Genomic DNA, 26,039 nt, shown 5'->3' with positions numbered 1-26,039 from the left:
TTCTCAAATATAGTTATGATCCCACTGTGCCACTCAGCTGCTATAAGTGAACCATAACCTGGCTGCAAATCACTAGAAGAGGATTTCCTGTCTTAGTTGAACTCTCGTCTGACATATACATATGATTCACAAGCACAGTAGTTTTATTCCTTCACCAGGGAAAAGACACATCTTAAGTGTAAGAAAGTTCATGGCACAGTCTTACTATACTCTTTCTCCATTGGCATAAGCACTTTAGAAAAGTTCAGAAGCTCCTAAGAGCACCAGTAGAACTGGACCAAAGGTTGGCAGTCAAAAGACAGACTAGGATCCCTGATATCTTTTCCTCGTGTTGAATCAGTCAAAAGTATAGAAGGTGTTCTCTAAGGCATTTTCTTTCATATACTTCCCAATTATATTATTTTAAAATTAAAAATGCTTTTCCAAATCATTTTAAAATTTATTAATATAAAACCAATTTGTTTACAGTGCTGGTTACAGAGCAAATAGCATACATCTGCTTTGTTTGACCACACTTGCATCTTTAGGTTGTAGTTTTTTGTTTGTTTGTTTGTTTTAAATTTGGAGATTTCCCCTTCCCCTTCCCCTTCCCCTTCCCCTTCCCCTTCCCCTTCCCCTTCCCCTTCCCCTTCCCCTTCCCCTTCCCCTTCCCCTTCCCCTTCCCCTTCCCCTTCCCCTTCCCCTTCCCCTTCCCCTTCCCCTTCCCCTTCCCCTTCCCCTCTTTTTTTTTTTTTTTTTTTTTTTTCAGGGGGATAGGGAAGAATAAGGGTCAGAGAAATAGCACCTCTAAGTGCTCTAAGTTACCTATCCTGAGTGTGTTGGTAGGTATACAGTTCACCTCATATCTGTGCTGAGAGCCTTTAAGTAATAAACAATGAAAGAAGGACTGCTGATTTAAAGTGAGATCTATTTTGCATATATATCATATTTGTGGATAAAACTTCACAACAACAAAACTCTCTGTGCCTTATGCTGTCTTTTTCATGTTTGACGTTCCCTTCAAGTTGTTTTTAGATGTCATTTTCCTATTTGTTTGCTGAAGGTGTAAAGAATATTTGTGTTAAAATGAGTGAGATAATACCAGAGACATGTTTCCTTACAAATGGTTAATAACGTGTTAACCTCTGGAATATATCAAGACTGATGGGAGAGTCCTATGAACAATCATAGATAGTTAAGGAAAACATTATGTAATTTGCATCTGAAGCTGTGTCATACATAGCTAATTTAACCACTTTAAAATGAGTTTTTGTGTATGTATTTTTGTATATTATACCTAGAACAATTCACAGTTTTCATAATGAAAGTTTTTGAATAGTTCTCATTAATATATATATTATATAATGTAATTATATATAATATTATATATATATATATTATATTATATATATATAGTCAATTTGTGAAATTGTAAGTAGATCTGTAAAGCAGCTCATGTTAAACTGTTAAACAGGACACTTTCACAGTCATAGATCTCTTCTGTAATAAAGAAAAGTCGTGTAAAGCAAATTTTGGCAGAAGCTGGATAGTTTCTTCTGTTTTTTTTTTATCTGCCTGACTTAAAATTATGCTTTTGCTGCGTTGTTCTCAGATGTCCACCTGAGGGTTTTGCCTCTCAGATAAGGTCTGAGTTTTTTGAGAATAATAGGTTCTAAATGGTGCAACAAAACCGCCAGTTTGTATCACTGGCAACAGAGCTGCCTTTTAATTCAGTAGAAGACTGTCCTGTTTTTTTTCTTCCTGCATTCCCCTCCAACACAAGTGAAAAAAAAAATTGAAGGAAGCCAAATTTTGAATAATGCAGTTCTCCATGACATACAATTTCAGCACAAATGGATGGAGCTATTATCCACCTATTACTAAATAATAATATAAAGAACATGGTACTTACAGTAAATGTAAAATATAAAATCATATAGATTCTGGAATTGTCTCTGACTACATCTCTCTATTTTCAGTGATACAAATCTGTAAAAATGTAAAAGTAACATATGATTAAAAGTTCAAACACAAGACAGCACAATAAGCAGATTTTCATTTATTAAATTGAAGAAAAATGGAAATGGCCATGACATTTAGCACTGCTTAGCAATAACAGTCATTAAGGTAGGACAGGATGAAGGTGATTAAATTACCATGTAGCATTGTTTAGTAAAGGAAACAGGGAAATAGCTGTAGGCTTGAAGTCTATTTATAATGCTCACATGTAACTCCGTGACCACTGAAGGGCAATGAGCAATTTAAAGATAAAATCTGTGTCATTATTCTCATATTGCAAAATGAAAACAAAGGGCACAAAGAAAGCAAGCAAACAGCATAGCCGCTCAAATAACTATTGTCAGAGCTAAAACCAGAATCACAAACACTTCCAAATCATGGATAGATAAAGGGAGTACTAAAATCTCACTCATAATTTTAATTACATACAATTAATTGACATTACAGAGAAAAGTTCATGACAGTTATAGGAAAATATTTACATAGGAAAATATTTAAACATACTCCCTTGAGGAATTAAAAAATTGAAAGATCTAAAGGAAGAGGGGATAGAAGAAAAGTGGAAGGGAAAAGGAAAGGCACAAAATGCAAGATTCCAGCTTAACTCCACTGAGAACAAACCAGTGAACCCGAAGTACAAGATATGTTGTGTTAGAGAACTACAAGCATTGCGTTGCACTGATGGTTGCGCATGACTCAACTCAATATTGTATCCTCAGTCATACAAGCAATTTTCTGAGTTGTACCTCAGAAGATCTGCAAAGCTTGGTGCTTTTTCAAAAGTGTCATAAGCTGATGGGGTCAGATATAAATTCTGCAAGGAATGAAAAAAAGCAATTCAAATCAAATAAATCCAAAGGCCTGTAAAATCAGTTTGGCTGTATTACTATCTCATATAACTACTGTGAAATGTCTTAATCTCCGAGAGAAATGAAAAGTCTACTTTGAAGAAGTAAATGCTACAGAACATAGTGATGTTACATATGCCCAGAGAGAAAGGGGGAAGGAAGGGGTGAGGAAATGCATGGAATGAAAAGAAAACATTAACTCTAAATATTATCTGATCTAAACATGGATTTTATGGAAAGACAAAGGTTTTGCAAAATCTTTAAAAGAATATGTATTTTGGGGTTCACCAAAATACAAAATTATTGATAAAAGCTAATTATATTTTGCAATATATGATCTGAGGAAGGAAAAAAAAAATGTAAGTGGTGCGTATGAAATAACTTCTTGAAACAATGAAAGCAACAATAACAACAAATCACAAACCCTTCCAATACATTCTTGTATATGATTACATGGGGAAAAAAAAAAAAAAAGTACTTATCTGTAGCCAAACTAACAAACAAACAAAACAAAATAAAGGAAACTAGGTTATACACTCAATATCAATGTAAGATTTCAGCAATATCACCTTGGTCTTGTTGTTCAGAATTGTGTAAAGAAAAAATAAAACAGTGTGCAGATGATACTTTAAAATCTATAGATGAAAAATATAGTTTGAATGAAAGTTATCTGAACAAGATGAACTATCTTTAGTATTTACCTAGGTTATTGTTCTATTATTTAAACTAAGGTTACTGTGTCTCTTGTCTCTTCATCTATGCTGTATATGTATTGTTTCAAGAGTGTCAAGTATAGATTTTTAAAAAGTAACTTTTTGGTAGCTTTTCCTCTATTAAAAAATCTCTGTTGCAGTCCTGTCTCTACATATGTCAACTGGTAATTTATAAAACATGGGCATGACAGGGGTGGCATAATTAGCTAGAGATATTTGAATAATGAATATGATAATGAATATGATAATATGAATATGAATATATTATATATGTGTAATATATATATATGTAATTATATATATATATATATATATATATATATATATATATGAATATGATAATGAATAATAATAATGAATATGAGCCAGCAGTGTGCTCAGGTGGCCAAGAAGGCCAACAGCATCCTGGCTTGTATAAGAAGCAGCGCGGCCAGCAGGTCTAGGGAGGTGATTGTCCCCCTGTACTCGGCTCTGGTGAGGCCGCACCTCGAGTACTGTGTTCAGTTTTGGGCCCCTCGCTACAAGAAGGACATGGAGGTGCTCGAGAGAGTCCAGAGAAGGGCGACAAGGCTGGTGTGGGGTCTGGAGAACAAGTCTTACGAGGAGCGGCTGAGGGAGCTGGGATTGTTCAGTCTGGAGAAGAGGAGGCTCAGGGGCGACCTTATCGCTCTCTATAGGTACCTTTAAGGAGGCTGTAGCGAGGTAGGGGTTGGTCTATTCTCCCACGTGCCTGGTGACAGGACAAGGGGGAATGGGCTAAAGTTACGCCAGGGGAGGTTTAGGTTGGATATTAGGAAGAACTTCTTTACTGAAAGGGTTGTTAGGCATTGGAATGGACTGCCCAGGGAAGTGGTTGAGTCACCATCCCTGGAGGTCTTTAAAAGACGTTTAGATGTAGTCCTTAGTGATATGGTTTAGTGGAGGTCTTGTTAGTGTTAGGACAGAGGTTGGACTAGATGATCTTGGAGGTCTCTTCCAACCTAGACGATTCTGTGATTTCCTACGTGCATAGTGTGGAATGTGAACTCAGCTAGTAAATCAGTCCAATCAGAGTAAAGTTTTAATTTCACCAGTGTGCCCAGACACTCTTAAGAATTTACTTCACCATCTGACTTTCTCAGGATTGTTCAAAAGTTTCATTATGATGTTTAAAGCACCAGGGTAAAACAAACAAACAAACAAATAAACACAACACTACTTTGTTGAAAACAAAATATTTTGCAAACTGTGTTAGTTTTGGTGAAACCTTCAGAGCACTGTTCTGCTATTTATTTCAAAGCTTAATGTAATTTTGCTTCATTAAAATTTCTTCAAAGGATCCCTCAGCCTTCTGTGCAATAAATATTATGCAGTGTGAGACCCCACTGCTCTCTTTAGACCAATGTTCTTTATGAATTTTTTTGAAGATGGAAAGTTCCCTGGACTTGGAGCAGGGGACTGGACTCTTTTGACTGACATGGGGCAGTTTTTGGACTCTTCTCACAGAGGCCACCCTTGCAGACCTCCTGCTATCCAAATTTTCCCATGTAAACCTAATAAAACTTCAAATATAACACCTTTAGAAATGTGAAAATTTCCAATGTGAAGTGTTTATGTGTTACTTCAAAAATGTTGTAAATGAAAAAAAAATCAGGAAAACAAAAGTACAAAAGAAAACCTAGAGAAAGGTTTTTGTTTTGTCTTTTCCTTAAAATTATTTTTCTATATAATTTCTTTCTGAAGAAATCTGCTTTTAAAATAACAATAGCAACCACAAAATGTAATAAACAGCTCTCTATCTTACCCCCCAATAAGAATTATGGCTGAACAACTAAAATGTCTTCTCTCTATCTTAGAATTATTTGTGGCACACACAGTCTCCAAGTATGACAACCATGTTGACAACAATTAATATCATCAGGCAAATAAGCATTAATGCAGTTTTAAGAACATAAACCTTAAATAAATACACTTTTAGTCTTTGCTTGCATAATAATTTATATTAAAAACAGCAAAAATTTCTCAAATGATTAAGAAAGATCTTCAAATATAAATATAATTTTTACAACCCAGAAGAACCAAATTAAGTACAAGGTGCTACACCTGGGTCAGGGCAATCCCATGCATGAGTACAGACTGGGTGAAGAACTTGTTGAGAGCAGCCCTGCAGAGAAGGACTTGGGGATTCTGGAAGATGGAAAGTTTAATATGAGCCAGCAGTGCGTGCTTGCAGCCCAGAAGGTCAACTGCATCCTGGGCTGCATCAGCAGAGGAGTGGCCAGCAGGTCAAGGGAGGTGATTGTCCCCATCTACTCTGCCCTTGTGAGGCCCCACTTGGAGTGCTGCGTCCAGGTCTGGAGTCCCCAGCACAACAAGGATGTGGACCTGGTAGAATGGGTCCAGAGGAGGGCTACAAAGATGATCAGAGGGCCAGAGCACCTCTCCTATGAAGAAAGGCTGAGAGAGCTAAGGCTGTGCAGCCTAAAGAAAAGGCTTTGGGGTGACCTCATTGTAGCTTTTCAATATTTAATGGGGGCTTATAACAAATATGACAAGTAACTTTTTTGCTCAGACAAATAATGCTAGGACAAGGGGGAATGTTTTTAACTGAAAGAGGGGAGATTTATATTAGATGTTCAGAAGAAATTCTTCACTCAGAGGGTGGTGAGGCACTGGAACAGGCTGCCCAGAGAAGCTGTGGATGCCCCATCCCTGGCGGTGTTCCAGGCCAGGTTGGACTCTGGGCAACCTGATCTAGTGGGTGGCATCCCTGCCTATGGCAGAAGGCTTGGAACTAGATGATCTTTAAGGTTTCCACCAACCCGAGCCTTTCTATGATTCTATGATTTTAAATTACTATACTGAAATGAAATACTTAGCTTTGTTAGTGTTTAAATATCTCAATAGGGAATGTTAAAGCAACACATTTTTTATGTTACGGAGCAAATCTGAAGTTAAATGTGGGAATTAATTTAAGTTAAATGTGTGAAGCAGATATTTTGTGTCCATCTCTAACTGAAAATGGTAATTTATATAACTTCAGTCTAGTTTATAGGGATGTAACTTCATTGTGGAAGTTGAATGACACAGAATTCATTACTTTTACTAATGGACTAAATAAGGAGTATAGGGCTTAAGCCTAATAAATCAGATACGAATTTGTAAGAATAGTTTATTGGAGTATTCATAATTAATTTATTAAAAAAATACAAGTTTTTCTAAGGTAGAGAGAAGAGAAAATTGGTTTAAAATAAATGAAATAATCAATCATTCCTTAAACGTGTAGCAGGAATTCTAGTTTTCAGTCTGTTTTTAATCCATTACTGTGTTCAAATGTCCTAACTGATGATGTTCCAAGTCAAGTCAACAAAAAGAATACAAGAACGATTAATGTCTGCTAGAAATGAATACAGAATCAAAAGTCAGAATTATTTATTTTTCATGTTGACATTATTCAAGATATAATGAAACTTCACAGAATCACTCCAATTCTTATTGTTCTGTAATTAAATAGTCTTGATCAGAGTCTGATGAAACAAAAAATTCCTTTGAAACACACCTGTTCAAGATGCAGTTCCAGGAACATTATATTACCAAATATTTGTAAAAAATAAAAATTAAAAAAATGAAATCAACATTTTCAGGCTTTAGTACACTGATTGATATCAGTGTTTATCTGTATGATGGTTACTTCTGATGCCTCTAATAACTGAATTTGTATGTAAATAAGAAAGTCAGATCTTCTTTACATGTTCAAATAATCTTATGAGCCACTTTCCAAATAGGATTTGATTGCAGTATTCCTCTGATGTGAATATATATAAATCTAGCCTTAATGATGAATTCAGAAGGAAACATCCTGAAATACAATATTATTTATTGCATATAGTTTTATACAGGAGTTTCATTCATCATTTGGGTCTGAAAGCAATGATATTTTTATTTATTCTGTTACTCAAAATAGTTTTAGAAATATATAGTGTGTAAAGCTACTTTGATACTCAGTCTTTCCTATATTCAGAGGGTTAAAAATTATGTTTGCTTAATAATGCATGTTCAAATGTGAAAATCCTTATATCAAATTTATGACAACTGTATGTGTATTTCATATATATATATATATATATATATATATATAAAGGAGTCCTGTAATTGAAATAAAGATTTCCATAAATGAAATATAGAAGAATAAGATGATTTGTCACAAATGAACAATATATTTGAGTTATGTTAACCCATTTCTTGCTAGCTTGGTAAAAATAAATATATTTCGTATCATCTAAATGTTCCCTTATTGGAAAGTGAGGTCAGCAGTTGTGTTCTACTTGCATATCTGTTTTAAAGCTACTTTCTCAAGTGGAGTTTTAAGCTTTAAATTTTGCTATATGTTTAGATTTTGTCACTATTGCTTTTAAAAAAAAAAAAAAGTATTTTAGGCTAACATCACCTACTAGTGAAAGTCTCATAAAACGGAAATAAGGTTTCTTCATCATTTTATGCGAATTTGAACTTTCAAAGTTGTTACTGGAAAGCCACACATTTCTTAGAAATAATTGTTTCTATTGTTTATTGCTACTGTTTTGGAAAACTAGCCTTCATTTGAAGCATTCTTTCTAAGGAAGATTTGTTATATTTTAAAAGATCTGACAGCAGAAACAAAATAGAAAGAAAATTAAAACTATATTTTATTGTATTTTTCATAATTTCAGAACATAATCCAAAGGTGTTTTTTGTTTGTTTGTTTGTTTGTTTTCCTTAGAAGATATGTTAGAAGTAGTTGTTTTATAGAGACATTTTCATAGAATATGATGTCTTTTAAAAAACGTTTTACTTTGTTCCTCTGCAGGGACAGAAAAGAAAAAGAAAAAAAAACCTGTAAGATTACCAATTAACATCAGAGATAAATTCTTTGTTCTTAGACATATATGTTTATATATGTCCATATATGTGGCCAAGGTAGTCTTACTATTTTTGTTTCAGATTAAAAAGAGAGTAATTGACACAATTAGGGTAATTTTTTTCTGAACTATCTCAAATGTCTACTTTAAGGCAAGATTAATTATGTCCTGGAAATATACCCTCTCTGTTAACTAGTAAGGCTGTATACGGTAATTAGTTCAGATGTGCATACGATTGATGAATTTCCCTTCCTTTGCATCAGTATAGAATGTTGTCATATCTGTGACTGATTTAGCAGTGGCACAGCCAATTACCTCACAGTGTAAGGAGGTCATTTTTATAGCTTCTTTTTCCAGAGAAAGTAAAGAGAAATGGATCAGTACTCTCATCATGATCTTCATAAATTTTTAGTAAAGAAACTGATGATTCAGCCAGCTGACTGAATTGATTGAATCTCAATCATTCATGGATTAGCTACATGAAAAAAAAAAAAAGAGATTAATAAACCAGGTTGCTAAATTTTCACTTTCCAAGCATGCACACTTAGAGATCACTAAGATTAAGGTAGTTCATTTTACTTTCAAAGCAGAGGAAACTAACTTGAACTTAGTTTAGCAATTATCCATAACTCAGCTCACTAGCTAAAGCTGAGTAGACCACTTTACTGTGACATAATTTCCTGATAAAAACAACATCCATCACACAGAAGAGACAATTTAGTTATGGATGTTCTAGGTTCATTCTGACAAATAATGTCATTGTCTTTATCTTTGTGCTCTCTTGCAAAAATCACTGAGATGCGATGCAAACTTCTGTTTATCTCTGATGGTCATAGCAAGTGTCCTTACAGAAGTAGGTAGGCTGTAATGGTTTAAGGACAGAGACGGTGTGTTACTGATATTGCAAGTCCCATTGATATTATATTGTGCTGCTACCTCAGAGTTGATAGATTTCTTCCTTAACTCAAGGTTAATATTTTTGCTTAATGATAAATCATATGAATTCACTCCTTATTGCTGGGAGTCGAATTGCAGGTTTCTCTCTGGAATGGGAGGGATATCATTGTGATGATCCCACTAGAGGGATATTTTCTGAGGAGACAATATCTTAATTATGAAATTTGCAAAATAAGTCACTGATACCCCTACTGATATTTAATTGTGATTTTCTTAATTTAACTAGAAACAAATCATTTTATGTTTTATTTCTAAGCCAGTACTCAGGCAAAGATACTGTGCATAGGCTGCTGTGAGAAAGGGAGAAAAAACATGCACTGATTGCTCTCAAAGGAATGACAATGTATTTTCCCTTTATTAATTTCTAAATAATTAAGCACCTAATTCTTTGAAGGTAACTGATAGTCATATACAAAGACTTGTCAAAGGGAAAATCAGCACAGCAAACATATTACTAGAGGAAGGTCTTAGCATACATCATTATATTCTGTTTTCTTTATACTTGTCAGTAAGCCAGAATAGCTGGACAAGTGTATTGGGTTTATGTGGCAAGGGTTTGGTAGTAGTGGTGCTGCAGGGGTGGCCTCTGTGAGAAGAGTCCAGAAGCTGCCCCATGTTAGATAAGAACCATTTCCAGCTGGCTCCAAAAGGGAACTGCCACTGGCCAAGCTGAAGCAATGAGATGTGTTGTATGCACCTCTGTGAAAGCTTATTTAAGAAAGGGAAAAACAGCAGCTGGGAGAGATAAGTAAGAAAACATAAAAAGGAACAACTCTGCAGACACCAAGAGCAGTGAAAACTGGAGCAGTTGTTCCCCTGAAGCCTGTGGAGAGGCCCCTGGAGGAGCAGGCTGTCTCCCTGCAGCCCATGGTGTACCGTGGTGGAGCAGATCTCCATGCTGCAGCTCAGGAAGGAGTCCATGGTGCAGCAGGTAGGTAAGGCCTGAAGGAGGCTGCAGCCCATGGAGAGCCCTTGCAGGAGCAGACACCAGGCCACAGCTGCAGACCATGGAGACGAGCAGGAGGTCTGGTGGGAGCTGCCATCCATGGGGGATCTATACTGGAACAGTCTGTTCCTGAAGGACGGTACCCCATGGTACAGACCCACGCTGGAGCAGTTCTTGAAGAACTGCAGTCTATGGGAAGCACACGCTGGATCAGTTTGGGAAAGACTGCATCCTGTGGGAAGGACCCATGTTGGAACATGGGAAGAGACTGAGGAAGAAGTGGCAGAGATGAAGTATTAGGTACTAATTGCAAACCCCATTCCTCATTCTACTGTGCTGCTTGGAGGAAAGAGTCAGAAGAGTGTGGGTGGGTAGGAAGGTGTTTTTAGCTTGCTTTTCTTTTATTTCTCACTGGTCTAGTCTGTTACTAGTTGGCAATAAATCACATTAATTTCCTTTATGCTGAGTCTGCTTTGCCCATGACTGTAGCTGGTGACTGACCTCCCTGTCCTTATCTCAACCCATGAGCTTTTTGTTATCATATTTTCTCTCCCTGTTATTTTGAGGAGGGGAAGTGACAGACTGGTATGGTGGTGTTGAGCTACCTACTGGTGTGAAACCACCAACACACACGAAACAAAACAAAACAAAACAAAAGTTTACTGCCCACCAGGGTTGTTCTTTGGAGCTGTCAGATTACACTGATATAAATCCCATCTGAATTTCAAAAAGCAACTTTCATTGACTTAATTTTTTATATTGGTCTCTTCAATTTTATCTTAAAACATGTCTACATGTCGTATTAAACTTCACAAATAAACAAGTGACAAGTGTAATATGAAGTACAAGCGGTTACATATTCTAATAAAAAGGATAAGGATAATGCTTTTCAGAAGTATTGACAAAATATGTGTCACTGACAATCCAGAAATTTGGATCAATATTCAAGAAAAGATTAATTAATCTGTTGATCTATCAATAAAAGTTAAATACAGTATTAGAACAGGCTAAACCAAAAGAAAATAAAGTGCTTTCATCCTAAATTATTCTATTTTATAGTTACTATGACTAAGATAAAATACAAAGTTGAATTTAATAAATATATTTCATTATTTTATGTATATTTATTTATTTATTTTTTTGTTATTTTATTACATGTAATGAGTTTTCTACAGGCAGAGTCTTATATTTTTGGAGGTAAAATATCCTCTCCAATTTATAATGTGAGCACTACATGCTGAGTATCAGTGGAGATCACATACGACCAAGAAAGACTAAAACAAGATCTCAAACTCTATGCATGACAAAACCGTTTATGAATGTAGGTTATTGCTTCTATTGACCATTCACTGAGCCATTGTTCTCATTTTTAAATCTGTTGATTTTGCAATTTATTCTTAAAAAGACTAGAAACTATAAGATGTTTTATAAAACATATAATCATCTTTTCTCAGATATTTGTGTTCTGTGTTCATTACAGGACTGATCCAATTTCTTTACAAGTCATTATCAAAGCTCACACTGACTGCAAAATGGAAATGAGAGTAAGCTTAATAAGTGGACATAATTTGTTGCTTTGTTATGAGTATGGTAATTACAGTTTATTTTAATAGCCATTTCTCATCATTCAGTGTTGTATAGCCTCCTTGCCTGAGTTTAGTTATTTAAGGTATTTGAAAAACTCACAAAATAATTCTAAGTGTAAACATATTTACTACTGAAATGTGAAAGTCCTTAGAATCCGTGAACTCTCAAGCTGTGGAAAAATTTTGTTCAGCTAAAAACTTCATATATGATAGTACAAAATATAGACAGCTACAATTAATTTTATTAAAATATTAAGTAGAACAGAGAGAGAGAGAGAGAGAGAGAGAGCGGTACAGAAAGAATTATAATACAATAGACAGTTCAGCTATTTTTTATCCTGAGCTGTTCCTACAAAGCTGTTTGTTACTGTACTATATCTTATTCTGACACATAATCCTCTTAAGAATCGACCCCCCCTTTGTAAAAGCAGCTCACTGCAGAATGTAAGCAAATTGGTTTGCAAAGATTGATTGATAAAGGGAAGTATTCATTCATCATGCGCAGTGTACACCATAGTTGCCTGTAATAGAAATCTGAAAAGATGACATTTTCCTCTGATTTTCCTCTGTCTTACATCCCCCAGAGCTGATCAAATACTGTTCTAGTTTAGCAAGTGCAAGCTCTATTATGTAGAAAAAAAAAAAAAGTCAGAGAAACATAAAAAGAAAATAAAAATAGATGAATTAAACAGACCATTATAAAGCCTGGCTCAAAATAAGTACTGTGTATTATTAAGTTGAACTGGAAAACCTTAAACAACAGTATATTTATTTTCTTGTATTTCTAAACAACACTGTGAAGGCTCATGTCATTCAGAACAAGTGCTGCATTTTCTAATGGGTATTCTCTGGAAGCTCCACTTCATGAGAGAATACCAAATCTTATAATAATTCCCTGAGACTTTTGTACTTGACTCTTCAGAAAAAGAAAGCTGAATTAAGCTGCAGGTTCATTGTGATGGTTACTATTTGTAATATTCTTATACAGTAGAATACCCTGATACAATGTGACACTTTTATTTTCTTGCTTGGTATTACCCTGCAAGAATATTAAATAATTCAGATGGGAGAAAGAGTTAAATCAAACTAATAAACATGTTCTAGTATAAGATTTATTTCCAGAAAAGATATTGCTTCAGATTCATCCCAGATACAATTGCCTATAGAGTAAGCTGAGCAAGCACTGCATATCTTTGCATCCTCAGTCTGCAAAGTGGGGCAAAAAACAGCATACAGATCCAAGCTCAACAGGAGTTCAGCTGCTACAGAGCTCAGAGAGCAATTCTCCAGAGAGTGATCTGGGAGCTAGGAACAGCTGCTTTCATGCAGACAATAATCTGCTTTATGTGAGAGTATGAGAAGTAGTAAAAGAGAAAAGATTTATGACAGCTTTTCTTATGTGTAAGAGTCTCTGTGTGTGGCAGAAGCTCATACTGAGTGCTGAGTTCAGTAGGAACAGGGAATTAAAAGCAACATCATTTGCACAAGGAAGATCTTCAACTGAAAGGCAATGCTTTGGGCTGCTGTTGAGCTGTGAAATCAGCATGACAGTGAAGTTACGAATCATGACCTCTCACAGAAGGTCAATGATAATAGCTCCCAATAAATTCAGATATGAATGGGGGCTGAGAAGTCCTGTGGACCCCAGAGGTCTCATGCCTCTGGGCACATTCATCCTAACTCTTTTTCAGAGTAAAAAAAGACATATTTCCAGCACATATTCTCATTCTTTTTTATAGTCTTTTGGAAAGGAGCTGTGTTACAGATTACGTGAAAACTTGAATGATCTGACTGAGAAATTAGGAGACCCAGACTCTCTCATTGACTGGAGATCAGTTTAGATACAACTTTTGCTGCTCGCAGAAACAAGGTCTTGCCAGAAAATAAACAAACAAACAAACAAATAAATAAATAAATAAATAATTCACACATGTAAGATGCCACTAATTCTATGACTGGAAGTTTTTTTCAGCTCTTAAGCATGATGGCTGCTGCTCCTGTTTACTCTTGCAAGCTTGTTTCCAAGAAATTAATATGTCCTAATCAGAAATTCTGGATAAAATCCTCTCCTCATCAAAGGGATTGTGTGCTCTATTTAATGAGGAAAAAGCACAGTCACAGAATCACAGAATGGCCGAGGCTGGAAGGGACCTCTGAAAATATCTAGTCCAACCCCCCTGCTGAGTAGGATCACGCAGGGCACATTGCGCAGGATGGCATCCAGGCAGGTTTTGAATATTTCCAGAGAAGAAGACTCCACAACCTCTCTGGGCAATAAGAATGCTCCCATTTTATGGATTGTAACAGCGTTTCTGGCAATTCTATTAGTCACATACATGATCTACAAAAAGAGAGAAAAAATATACAAAAATATATACCTTAAGTTTGACCTTATTGTGTTCAAACATGACATTAAAATTCCTTGTTCAAATATATCTTAACAGATCTTGGTAGAATCATGTCTCAGAGATTCTCTAGAAACAGAACACACACACACACACACACACACACACACACACAAGATATATGCAAACACAGCAAATAATTTAGGTATTTCTTAAAAATACAGGGACTTAACTAGAATCACACTGAAATACTAGGCATACTGAAGTTAAGGACTTTATCAGGCTTAGCATATACTTCAAAGAGTCTATGGAAGTTTTGAAAATATAAAGGAGAGATTGTTCACAAGATGCAGGAGAAAGTTGTGTTATTTGCAATGATTTTAAACCACAGCCTTCAGCTAAGATGATGGCTTTGGATACTTCATATGCATATTATGTTATTAGCTTCATTTAATTCAAATATCATTAAATCCATACTTTTGTTTTCATTTTATTCTTGAAACAACAAAATACTACATTTTTGATGCAGAATAGTGTGCAGATAATAATAAAGTGTGAAATTTGAAGGCACTTACAATGAAGAAAATCACATCTCTGTAGATGAAAACCCTGAATTTAACCTAAATCAGAGACATATTATTTGCTGCATCTGTGGCTGACTTACTATCTCTTGCTTATACACTGGGTACTGAACTGTTCTTAAAGCACTGAGCTACAATTCCCTTGACCTGTTGTATCAAATATGCTTGTCTATCTGGATTACATGTAAAAGGAATGCTTTTGCTATTATAGAAATATATTGGCTTTGCATAGACATAAATGACCAGCTTGAAGAATCAGACCCTCTTTCTGAAAAGCTGGAAGCTTGGAAACTCTCTAGTCAAAGTAAGACTAAGGATGGCAAATTTCATTCATTCTTTTAGACATCTATAGGTGGAGCATAGGAGTTTTTGTTTTTGTGAGAGAGATTGATACTTAAAAATGACTTTTGTTTGCTTAGACTACCATCCTAACAACAATTTGCTAATATCTCATATTCCCAAACTTTTGTTGTTGTTGTTGTTGTCACTTGCCCTAGAATTTGGCAATACAGAGAAATATTTGGTTCTAGCATCTTTGGAACTAACTTAACAGCATACAACTTAACAGTATACAACTTAACAAAAACATCATACGATGGGTGAACAATTGGCTGACGGGCAGGGCTCAAAGGGTTGTGGTAAATGGGGCCACATCTGGCTGGCGGATGGTCACTAGTGGGGTCCCTCAAGGCTCCATTTCAGGACCAGTTCTCCTCAATGTTTTTATAAATGATTTGGATGTAGGACTAGAAGGTATTTTGAGCAAATTTGCCGACGACACCAAACTTGGAGGAGTTGTGGACTCGGATGAGGGTGGAAAGGCCTTGCAGAGAGATCTGGACAGATTGGAGAGCTGGGCAATCACCAACCTCATGAAGTTTAACAAAAGCAAGTGCCGGGTCCTGCACCTGGGATGGGGCAACCCTGGCTATATGTACAGACTGGGTGATGAGATGCTGGAGAGCAGCCCCGCAGAGAGGGATCTGGGGGTTGTGGTTGACAGCAAGTTGAATATGAGCCAGCACTGTGCCCTGGCAGCCAGGAGGGCCAACCGTATCCTGGGGTGCATCAAGCACAGCATTGCTAGTCGGTCGAGGGAAGTGATTGTCCTGCTCTACTCTGAGCTGGTGCGGCCTCACCTCGAGTACTGTGTGCAGTTCTGGGCACCACAGTACAAAAAGGACATTAAACTGTTGGAGAGTGTGCAGAGGAGGGTGACGAAGATGGTGAAGGGCCTAGAGGGGAAGACATATGAGGAGCAGCTGAGGTCACTGGGCCTGTTCAGCCTGGAAAAGAGGAGGCTGAGGGGGGACCTCATTGCAGTCTACAACTTCCTCGCGAGGGAGAGTGGAGAGGCAGGTGACCTATTCTCCGTTATCACCAGTGACAGGACCCGCAGGAACGGTGTTAAACTGAGGCAGGGGAAGTTTAGGCTAGACATCAGGAAGAGGTTCTTCACCGAGAGGGTGGTTGCACACTGGAACAGGCTCCCCAGTGAAGTAGTCACTGCACCAAGCCTGTTGGAATTTAAGAAGCGTTTGGACTGTGCACTTAGTCACATGGTCTAAACTTTTGGGCAGACCTGTGTGGTGCCAGGAGTTGGACTTGATGATCCTTATGGGTCCCTTCCAACTCGGGATATTCTATGATTCTATGATTCTATAACCTTCAGGCAGCTGAATCTGTTTGTTGTGGTTTAGCCCGGCTGGCAGCTAAACACCACACAGCCGTTCGCTCACCCTCCCCCCTCCCTCTCTGGGATGGGGGAGAGAAACGGGAAAGTGAAGCCTGTGAGTTGAGATAAAGACAGTTTATTAAGACAGGAAATAATAATAATAATAATAATAATAATAATAATAATAATAATAATAATAATAATAGTATTAATAATAATAATGTGTACAAAATAAGTGATGCACAATGCAATTGCTCACCACCCGTTGACCGACGCCCAGCCTATCCCCGAGCAGCCGGCCCCCCCCCCTCCACCCCGGCTAGCCACCCCTATATATTGTTCAGCATGACGTCAAATGGTATGGAATACCCCTTTGGCCAGTTTGGGTCAGCTGTCCTAGGTCTGTCTCCTCCCAGCCCCTGCTGCATCCCTAGCCTGCTCGCTAGCAGGACAGAGCGAGAAGCTGAAAAGTCCTTGGCTTGGTGTAAGCACTGCTCTACAACAACCAAAACAGCAGCATGTTATCAGCGCTCTTCTCATCCTAATCCAAAACACAGCACCCTACCAGCTACTAGGAGGAAAATTAACTCTGTCCTAACTGAAACCAGGACACTGTTATTAGCACATCCCTCAGCCTCCTGTTTGCCAGACCAAATAAGACCAGTTATCTCAGTTTCTCCTCCTAGATCATATGGTTTTGGCCTAATCTTGGTAGCCCTCTGCTGGACCCTATCCAGTTTTTCTACCTCTCCCTAGAACTCTGGGCTCCCATCTGGACACAGCATTCCTAGCCTCACCAGTGCTGGGCAGAGAAGACTTCAGTCTGTCTGCTGGCCACACTCCTATTGAAGGACAGTAGGATGTGCAACTTATTGCAACAAGTTATCAGTGACCTCCTCAATCACCACCATTTTTTTGCAAATGACAGACATTTGTCTCTCGGCCACATGAGCCAACTCTTTTGAGTACCCTTGGGTGAATACCACTCAGCTCTGTTATGTCCAGCTTCTCTAAGCAGTCCTTGTACTGTTGCTTCCCCACTATTGGCTACTCTCTCCTTTCCAAACCATAGTGGTACACACACAGGTCTGGGAATAGAATTCCTGATTACTTAAGCAATGTTTTTATTGTCTTATTTTCCTACCTAACCTAGTTTCCATCTCTATTACACTCAGTGTTTGTGTTTTCGTTCATCAGCAATGTCCTGGCTTAGTCAAGTGAGTCTTCTTCTGAAAGTCCTAGTTTTGTACACAATGTAATGATTCATTAACGAGTTCTTTTCTTATACACATGAAGTTTTATTAAAAAAAAAAAAAAAAATAAAAATCAGTCACCTCACTTAAGCAGCCTTTCTCTTCATGATTGCTTCTCAGTGAGAGCTGCCTAGCAATTTCCTAAATAAGACAGATTCTTCTCTTTTGAGGCTGAGCCTTAACTCTGCCGCTTTCCTTTCCAGACTCTCTTCAGATCCAGAACTGTATTAACTCATGGTTTTTGATAGTTGCCACATATGTTTTAATTCACTGTCAGTTTAGAAGCATCAGCGTCACTACTGCTGTTTAGGAACTTTGGGAGGCAGATAATGGTTTATGACAAGGACTTCCACCAATTAGTTCTAGAAAGCCTTGAATACAAACTTTTATTGGGCAGACAGTCTGGATAGCAAAGTCTTATGCCTTTTTTTTATTATTATTATTTTTTTTAAATTGGTTGCAAACAGAAGTGCTGAGGTACTAACAGGCCAACTCCTGTTCTTACCCCTGCCAGCAGAGTGGTTTCAAAGTGTGTTTATCAATATGGTGATAGCTGCTTTATATACATAAATATAAATATATATATATATATTAAAAAAAAAACAAAAAACTTATTCCTGACCACAATTTAATCCTTTCACAACATCTACAGTACTGCTTCCTCCTGATCTTGACTCATAGACTGCCAGCAGATACATCTCCCATTTCATACAGGATCTCTGTACAGTCAGAGAAGTCTTTAACATAGAACAAAACATCACTTCTTTTTTTTTTCCTGCCTATTTTCCCTTAAGTCATATCCATGTCACAGTTGTGCATGCTGTCCTACCTAATTCCTGTGATTCTGGTAGTTTTGACACAGTTTTGTAGCTGTCCACATGAGCTTGAAGTTCCTACTGTCTGCTGGCCTTGCTCTGCACAAGAAAGTAGAGAAGCCTAACGAAACTCTATAAATCTTCCCCCTTCTGAGCAGTGACATGAAAGCCCTCCTGTTTGGCCTTCCTTCTCATGTACCTTCTCCATTTGCAATTCAATGTATCTTACTTCTGGTCTTCTGTCCTTCTCTTCCAAAACTCCCAACTAGGATTTGCAACAATATGCACCCTCACTTATATTGTGTAAGAACATCCTTTTCACAGGCTGCCATATAACTGAAGATACACGTTAATGATTATAATACATTTATGAATTGTAATAGAAGACATAAAAGCAAAACTCAGATGAGGCAAGTGCCACATCTAATGTTGACTTACTATGGACTCAGACACTTGTCTGTGAAGAAGACTAGCCCAGCATAGTTTGGACTCAGGGCAGAGTTGGAGAAAGTCATTACAAGCCACTGGCCATAACGTCAGATGCCCCCCCCCTCCCTGACTTTCATTTATTTAGCAATATATACATACCTTTCTGATCTGGGACTTGGTTACAAGTCAAGACTAAAAGAAGCTGTATCTAGTACACTATGTCACAGTGCAACAACATCCATGAGTGACTTCACATTTATCTGTGCAATATCATAGAATCATAGAATGGCCTGTGTTGAAAAGGACCTTAAAGATCACCTAGTTTCAACCCCCCTGCTCTGGGCAGGGTTGCCAACCACCAGAGCAGGCTGCTCAGAGCCAAACCCAGCCTGGCCTTGAATGTCTTCAGGGATGGGGCATCCACAACCTCTCTGGGCAACCTGTTCCAGGGCCTCACCACCCTCTGAGTGAAAAACTTCCTCCTAATATCTAACCTAAATCCCCCCTGTCTTAGTTTAAAACTATTCCCCCTTGTCCTATCACTACCAACACATGTAAACAAGCATTCCCCCTCCTGTTTATACGCTCCCTTCAAGTATTGGAAGGCCACAATGAGGTCTCCCCTGAGCCTTCTCTTCTCCGAGCTAAACAAGCCCAGTTCCCTCAACCTTTCTTCATAGGAGAGGTGCTCCAGCCCTCTGATCCTCTTAGTGGCCCTCCTCTGGACCCGTTCCAAGAGCTCCACATCCTTCTTGTGCTGGGGGCCCCAGGCCTGCACGCAGTATTCCAGGTGGGGTCTTACAAGAGCAGAGTAGATGGGGACAATCACCTCCCTTTCCCTGCTGGCCACCCCTTTTTTAATGCAGCCCAGGATGCAGTTGGCCTTTGGGCTGCAAGCGCACACTGCTGGCCCATGTCCAGCTTCTCGTCCATCCCAACCCCCAAGTCCTTCTCCATGGGGTAATATCGTAAATATCATAAACTGCAGGATCATATTTTGAAGAGTTGCTTGTAAGAACCAATCCAATGGATAGGCTCAAACTTCAAGTACAATTTGCTAACTCAGGTTAACAGGTTAACACCAGTATCACGTTTTTTTTTAAATTAGTCAGATCAAGTGAAACTTTTCACAGCACTTTAAATCATGAACACAGTGAGCTTATATCTGGATATATCACTTAAACTTATCAAGAATCACTGCTAACCTGTAGAAAACAAGTTTGAAAGTGTCTAAAATAAATACCTGTGCCTTGCTACATGTATAAATTGGTATTTTACTGGGGAAAAATGTAGAAATAAGAGAGGGAGGGAAAACAGGACCATCAAAGTTATATTCTTTTTCCATTCCCAGTTTCACTGATCCTCTGATTTCAAAACATTGCCTTAGCATCTCCCTGGGAAAAAATAAAAAAAAAAAATAAATAAAAATTCTGAGTTTCTAAGACTTATTTATTATTATTATTATTGTGGGCAGTACTAGTGAATTTTTAATATTGTTATGCTATCAATGTTTGTGTAATTTAACAGTTTTGAAAAGCAAGACAATAACAATCAATCTGTTGGAATATTTAAATTTTATTTTTTTTCTTCAGTCCCTCTGCACAACAAAGCCATCACATTGAGTTAATAGATGAAAACAGCAATACAATCTCATGCTAGAATGTGGAGAATTTCTTGCTGGGAGACCACAATTCAAGGAGCAGTACTTCCTCATCTAGATCTAAACATAAAAAAAAAAGAAATACAAACAAAAATAGTCATCTTTAAAATATAAAAATATGAAAATATATGAAATGCTAGAGCATTGCTCTAACAGTATTGCCACAAAACCTGGAGGTTTTTTGAATCAGCCTTTTCGAACAGACGATAAAAAAGAAACTAAAATGCAGTAATCCCTCACATCTTTAGTATCAGTTACTGAAGAGACCTCAGGTTTGAATAACACCTATGAGTAGAGCGAAGCATTAGTTTGCAGTCAGATTTTATAAGAAAAGAAGATCTTGACAGTTGGATATTAAGAAGAGATTCTTCATTGAGAAGGTGGTTAGGCACTGGAACAGACTCCCCAGGGCAGTGGTCATAGCACTAAGCCTGCCCGAGTTCAAGACGTGTTTGGACAATACTCTCAGACATGAGGTTGGATTTTGGGGTGGTCCTGGGTGAAGCCAGGAGCTGGACTTGATGATCCTTGTGGGTCCCTTCCAACTCAGGATATTCTGTGATTCTATGATTCTATGAACAGTATATATTTTTTCCTTCAATTGTACATATATATACATATATACATAAAATAAAAATGATACATTGTTGGATATTATGTTCAGCTTTATTGAAATGCAAAAAAAAAAAAAAAAAACATATTTTTTTTTTTTAGGAGAAAGAATGCGGGCAAGAGAGCCTAGAGCTATTGCTGTTATTGTTAATTGCAGTCCAGTTTTCCTGAAGAGGAAAAGAAAATGGAAGCAGAAAGATTGAAATGTAGCACTTCCTACTAGTGATGACATTTCACTTGTAAATTTTTAGTTAGAGAAGTACACACACACACACTAACACACACACACCCCATTATAAACCCAACAAAGATCAAGAGAATTCCTAGAAGCATCAAGCTGTGTATAACATTGCTTTTAGCTGCTTCTCTCCTTGGTATTTCTCAGCAGTGCATCAGAGAATATTGTCTTGTTAGCTAAGCTGGATGATTATTAAACCTGAGTTAAAAAAATAAAAATAAAAAAAAAAAAAATAAAAATAAATAAAAATAAAAAATAAAATAAAAAAGAGGAAGAAGACAGTGGAGAAACAAAACACACACAAAAGAACGAACCCAGCATTCTCCCTTTTCCCTTCAGACATTTACTGAGTATACAGTGGGCCATTAAACCATTTTTCATTAAGCCATTTTTGTTTTAAGTGCTTTGTTATATAGTTGATGTTAGATACTGTGAATCTGGGGTAAGGTGCAACCAGGTATATACAGGCTACATATTCCATTTAAAGTTAAGGATTTAGCTGACTTTTCGGGTTGTCATCTGGATATGTATCTCTGCTTAATTTTGGATGGGTTTTTGCTCAGACTCTTACTCATTGACATAGCGATGCTGTGTTAAATCTGTGTACATTTTAGATTTGAAGGTACAGAAAGTATTGCATTAAAGTAGCCCGGTTCACTTCTTAGCTTTGAAGCCAAATGACCGGTTCTAGAAAATGGTGATCATTAGAATGCCTCATTTAACTACACAGTTTAATGTTCAGTGTACCCATCTGTAATGCTAATTTCACAATCTTTTTCTTTAACAAATATGATCTCTCCATGGATTAAAAATGTACAGTGACCAAAATGGTTAACACTGTTATTAAGCATTGGCATCCTGAAATTATCAATGCTTATATTGTTGACAGCTTCATAACAAGTAAAACATAACAGTTAATAAGTTAAATTTTGTGCAGCTCCACAATCTTAAATAATGACAATCCATACCATTGCTTTCTTCCACAAGAACAATTCTTAAGTGGAAACAAAGGTGTGATGAGAGCAGAAGCCAATTCACAGTAACTGACAATACAGCTCCAAAGCAAGCTTAAAATCAATATTATTGACCTTGGTGTATGAAACGTTTCCTTCTTGCAGCATATCTACCTATACAACAGTCAGAAGGAATGAAGTGACTCATCAGATGGTGGATTACTAGACGAAGAATCATTTTGTTCAGAATTAGACTTTGGGATTAGCTGTTCATTCTGTGATTGCAACAGCGATAGGAAGCATTACCTTGTATTTTAGGGAAAATGACTGCCAGGATTTACTGATTAATACATTCCTTTCATAAAATAGTGAGTAATTTTCAATAACATTTTTATAGCTGCAGCCAGAGCACCTGTGTCTGTGCATTTGGCAGATTTCACAAGGTAAATGGTTTTGGGATGAGGTGCCCTCGAAGGAAATCCCTAATTGTGCAGGCATTAGTTTTGATGATAAAGCTAAATACATTTTCTCTGATTTCTTATTATCAAAATAATTTTCCATAAGGAAAAAGGAAGAGGAAAACTTGAAGCATTTCCTTGGAATAAATAAATAAAATTCCAAAGTAATCAAAATATTTAATGTGATTTCTTTTTTCACAATGATAGCAAAGTTAACCTCAGCTACTTTCATTTGAATTTCATTCCACCTTTTAAGCCAGCTTTTAAACCTCTCTAGATGAAATGTGTTATTCTCTGTCTTGTTTAGTGTTATGTGCATGTAAATGGAAACGTAGTCCAGATGAAATTACTGTTTCTGTGGCAGTGAAATAATTTCTCTGTATAATGCAGACAGAATAAATCTGTATGTTTGCATGTCTGTTTTTTGTTTGTTTGCTTTTATTTTTTATTCATTTATTTTTACAAAAATGTAGGGTACCTTGGAATTTTTCAAATAAAAATTACCAGAAAACCATCATTTACTAAAGAATATATATAATGGATATGCATAATGCAATATAAGGAATTAATGATTTGTGAAATATTTGTAAAGTGATATATGAGGAAGATGTAAGACTATGTCTTCATGAAACTTAACATAAACTTTAAAATTTGATTTTTGCCAGTTCTTAAAAGTCAGATTATAAAATCTGTATTGGAAAGATTAATATAAAACATTCAAGTACAAATAATGTCTGAACTCATTTTGAATGAATTTTCCTAGTATTTCAGGTAGGTCTGAAGTTTCTAGCCATATCAGAACATATTTGTATCCAAGCTGAGACATTATGGTCTGGATGAGTGGACAATTAGCTAGGTTTAAAAAAAAAAAAAAAAAGTAGTCTGGTGATTGGACCTAATAGACACTGGCTTTGAGGTTGTACCACAAGGGCCTGTACTGGGACCTGTCCTATTTAGCATCAGTAGAAGTGGTGCAGTGCACAGTCATCAAGTTTGCAGACACCAAAATGTGGGAGAAGAGGATGGTCAAGACTGCCTTTTAGAGGGATCTTGACAGGCTGGAATACTGGGTTGACAGACAGTTCAAGTCAAATACAAAATCCTGCCCACAGGAAGGGAGACACCCCAGTAGGGGTTTGGGGACAGGCTTGGGGGCTGAAGGGCTGGGGAGCAGCTCTGGGGAACAGGCCACAGAGGCAGTGAGCTAAATGCAAGCCATCAGTGTGTCCTGGTAGCAGAGACACCAGCAATGTCTGGGGCTGTATTAAGCTGATGAAAATGCTTATTCCCTCCCCATTACTAAGAACTTGTCAGACCACTTCTGGATACTACGTATTCCCTCTGGTGCAGAAAATACCAATGTCTTTCTGTGGAAAGGCCAGGGAGGGCCACCATGATAGTTTGGGCTGGGGCACTTACCTTGTGAAAAGAGGTATAGGGCTTGGTTCAGCCTGGAGAAGAGATGACTGTAGGAGAAACCTAACAGCAGGCCCCTGGTACCAGCAGGGAGTTCAGCAAAGAGATGGAGCCAGGCTCTTCAAAGCAGTTTGTAGTGAAAGTATAAGGCAGTGAACATAAACTCTCTCACTTCCAGTTTATGTCCATTGCCTTATACTTCCACTACAAACTGCTTAGGGAGAGAGAGAGAGAGAGAAAGGGAGAGAGAGAGAGAGAGAGAGAGAGAGAGAGAGAGAGAAAGAGAGAGAGAGAGGGAGAGAAAGAGAAAGGGAGAGGGAGAGGGAGAGAAAGAGAAAGGGAGAGGGAGAGGGAGAGGGAGAGGGAGCGGGAGAGGGAGAGGGAGAGGGAGAGGGAGAGGGAGAGGGAGAGGGAGAGGGAGAGGGAGAGGGAGAGGGAGAGGGAGAGGGAGAGAGATTTGCCTTGGATACAAGGAGAAAAATCCCCTTGAGCATAGTCAAGCAGTGGAACAGGTTGCCCCAAAAAAATGAAACATTGGTGGTTTTCAAGACATGACTGGGCATAGCCTGAGCAGACCTGAGCAACCAGGTCTGGCCACAGAGCTGCTCCTGTGAAAGGTTAGACTAGAGACTTTTGGAGATCCCTTTCCCCCTTAATTATCCTATGGCCTTACAACGCTGTATCCAAAGTACAGGTCAAAAGCATAATGATAACAGTAAAGAAAACAAAGAAGGCTCTTCAAAGACAATAAGCCAAATTAAGAAAAAAAACGCTCTTTTCAAGTGTATTTAGTTTATGAATCTCTCTGTAAGATTGTTTTACACTTTCTTGCAGCTATATAGCTACAAGGATTAAAAGAGAAAGGGTGAAACCCTTTAAACCTGGTGAAACAAGACTTACATTTATGTAAATGCAGTCACAAAAGATTAAGTTAAGCATATTACTACCAACATTCAAACATTTTTTGTCCTTGAAATGCTCATTGCTTGCTCATTTTACCTTAAAAGAATGCACAACTGTTTATTTTTCCACAGTCTACTAACAGCCTTCATCCATTTAATAACCCCAATGTCACACAGCTTCCTGGAAAGAAGCCTCTCTCCCCCCCCCCCCCCCCCCCCCCCACATATCCCCTCCTCCCCACCCTTCCGAATCCCCCCCCCCCCCCCTTTTTTTAAATGAAAACATTCATTTAAATTATATGCACTGTGTGAAATGATGTATTAATTGTATTCTTCCTACAACTGACATACTGCAGCTAAGGAAGCATAGAATTATCTTGTTCAACGGCAGTGTGAATCTGCAAAGAAACATTGTTTAAAATTTGCATTAATGTCCTACATTTACAAAATTACTGAGAAAGTTAATTGTAATGAAATTGTTCTTTTTCCTCTTTTCCACTATTGCACTAATGTACTTACTCTATTTATCACAGATTTGTCTTTCAATAGCACTATATTTAGAGCCAGGGATTGTGTTTTGTATACAATTTATTTTTATTGAACAGCTTTGTAAAAACAGACAGTCTTTGTTTTCTCTTCAGCTAGAGGTATGCATGAACCATGACAATAAATCCTCCCTTTTATCTAACGAAATTTTGTCTTTTGCATGGAACAAACCATTAGAATTCCCACTTTCAATTTGTCACATATATCTTGAAATGCTAAGGAGTGATGAAA

Source organism: Cygnus olor, chromosome 1 (genome assembly GCF_009769625.2).
Source record: "Cygnus olor isolate bCygOlo1 chromosome 1, bCygOlo1.pri.v2, whole genome shotgun sequence".
Classification (NCBI taxonomy): Eukaryota; Metazoa; Chordata; class Aves; order Anseriformes; family Anatidae; genus Cygnus; species Cygnus olor.
This window is presented reverse-complemented; position numbering follows the sequence as displayed.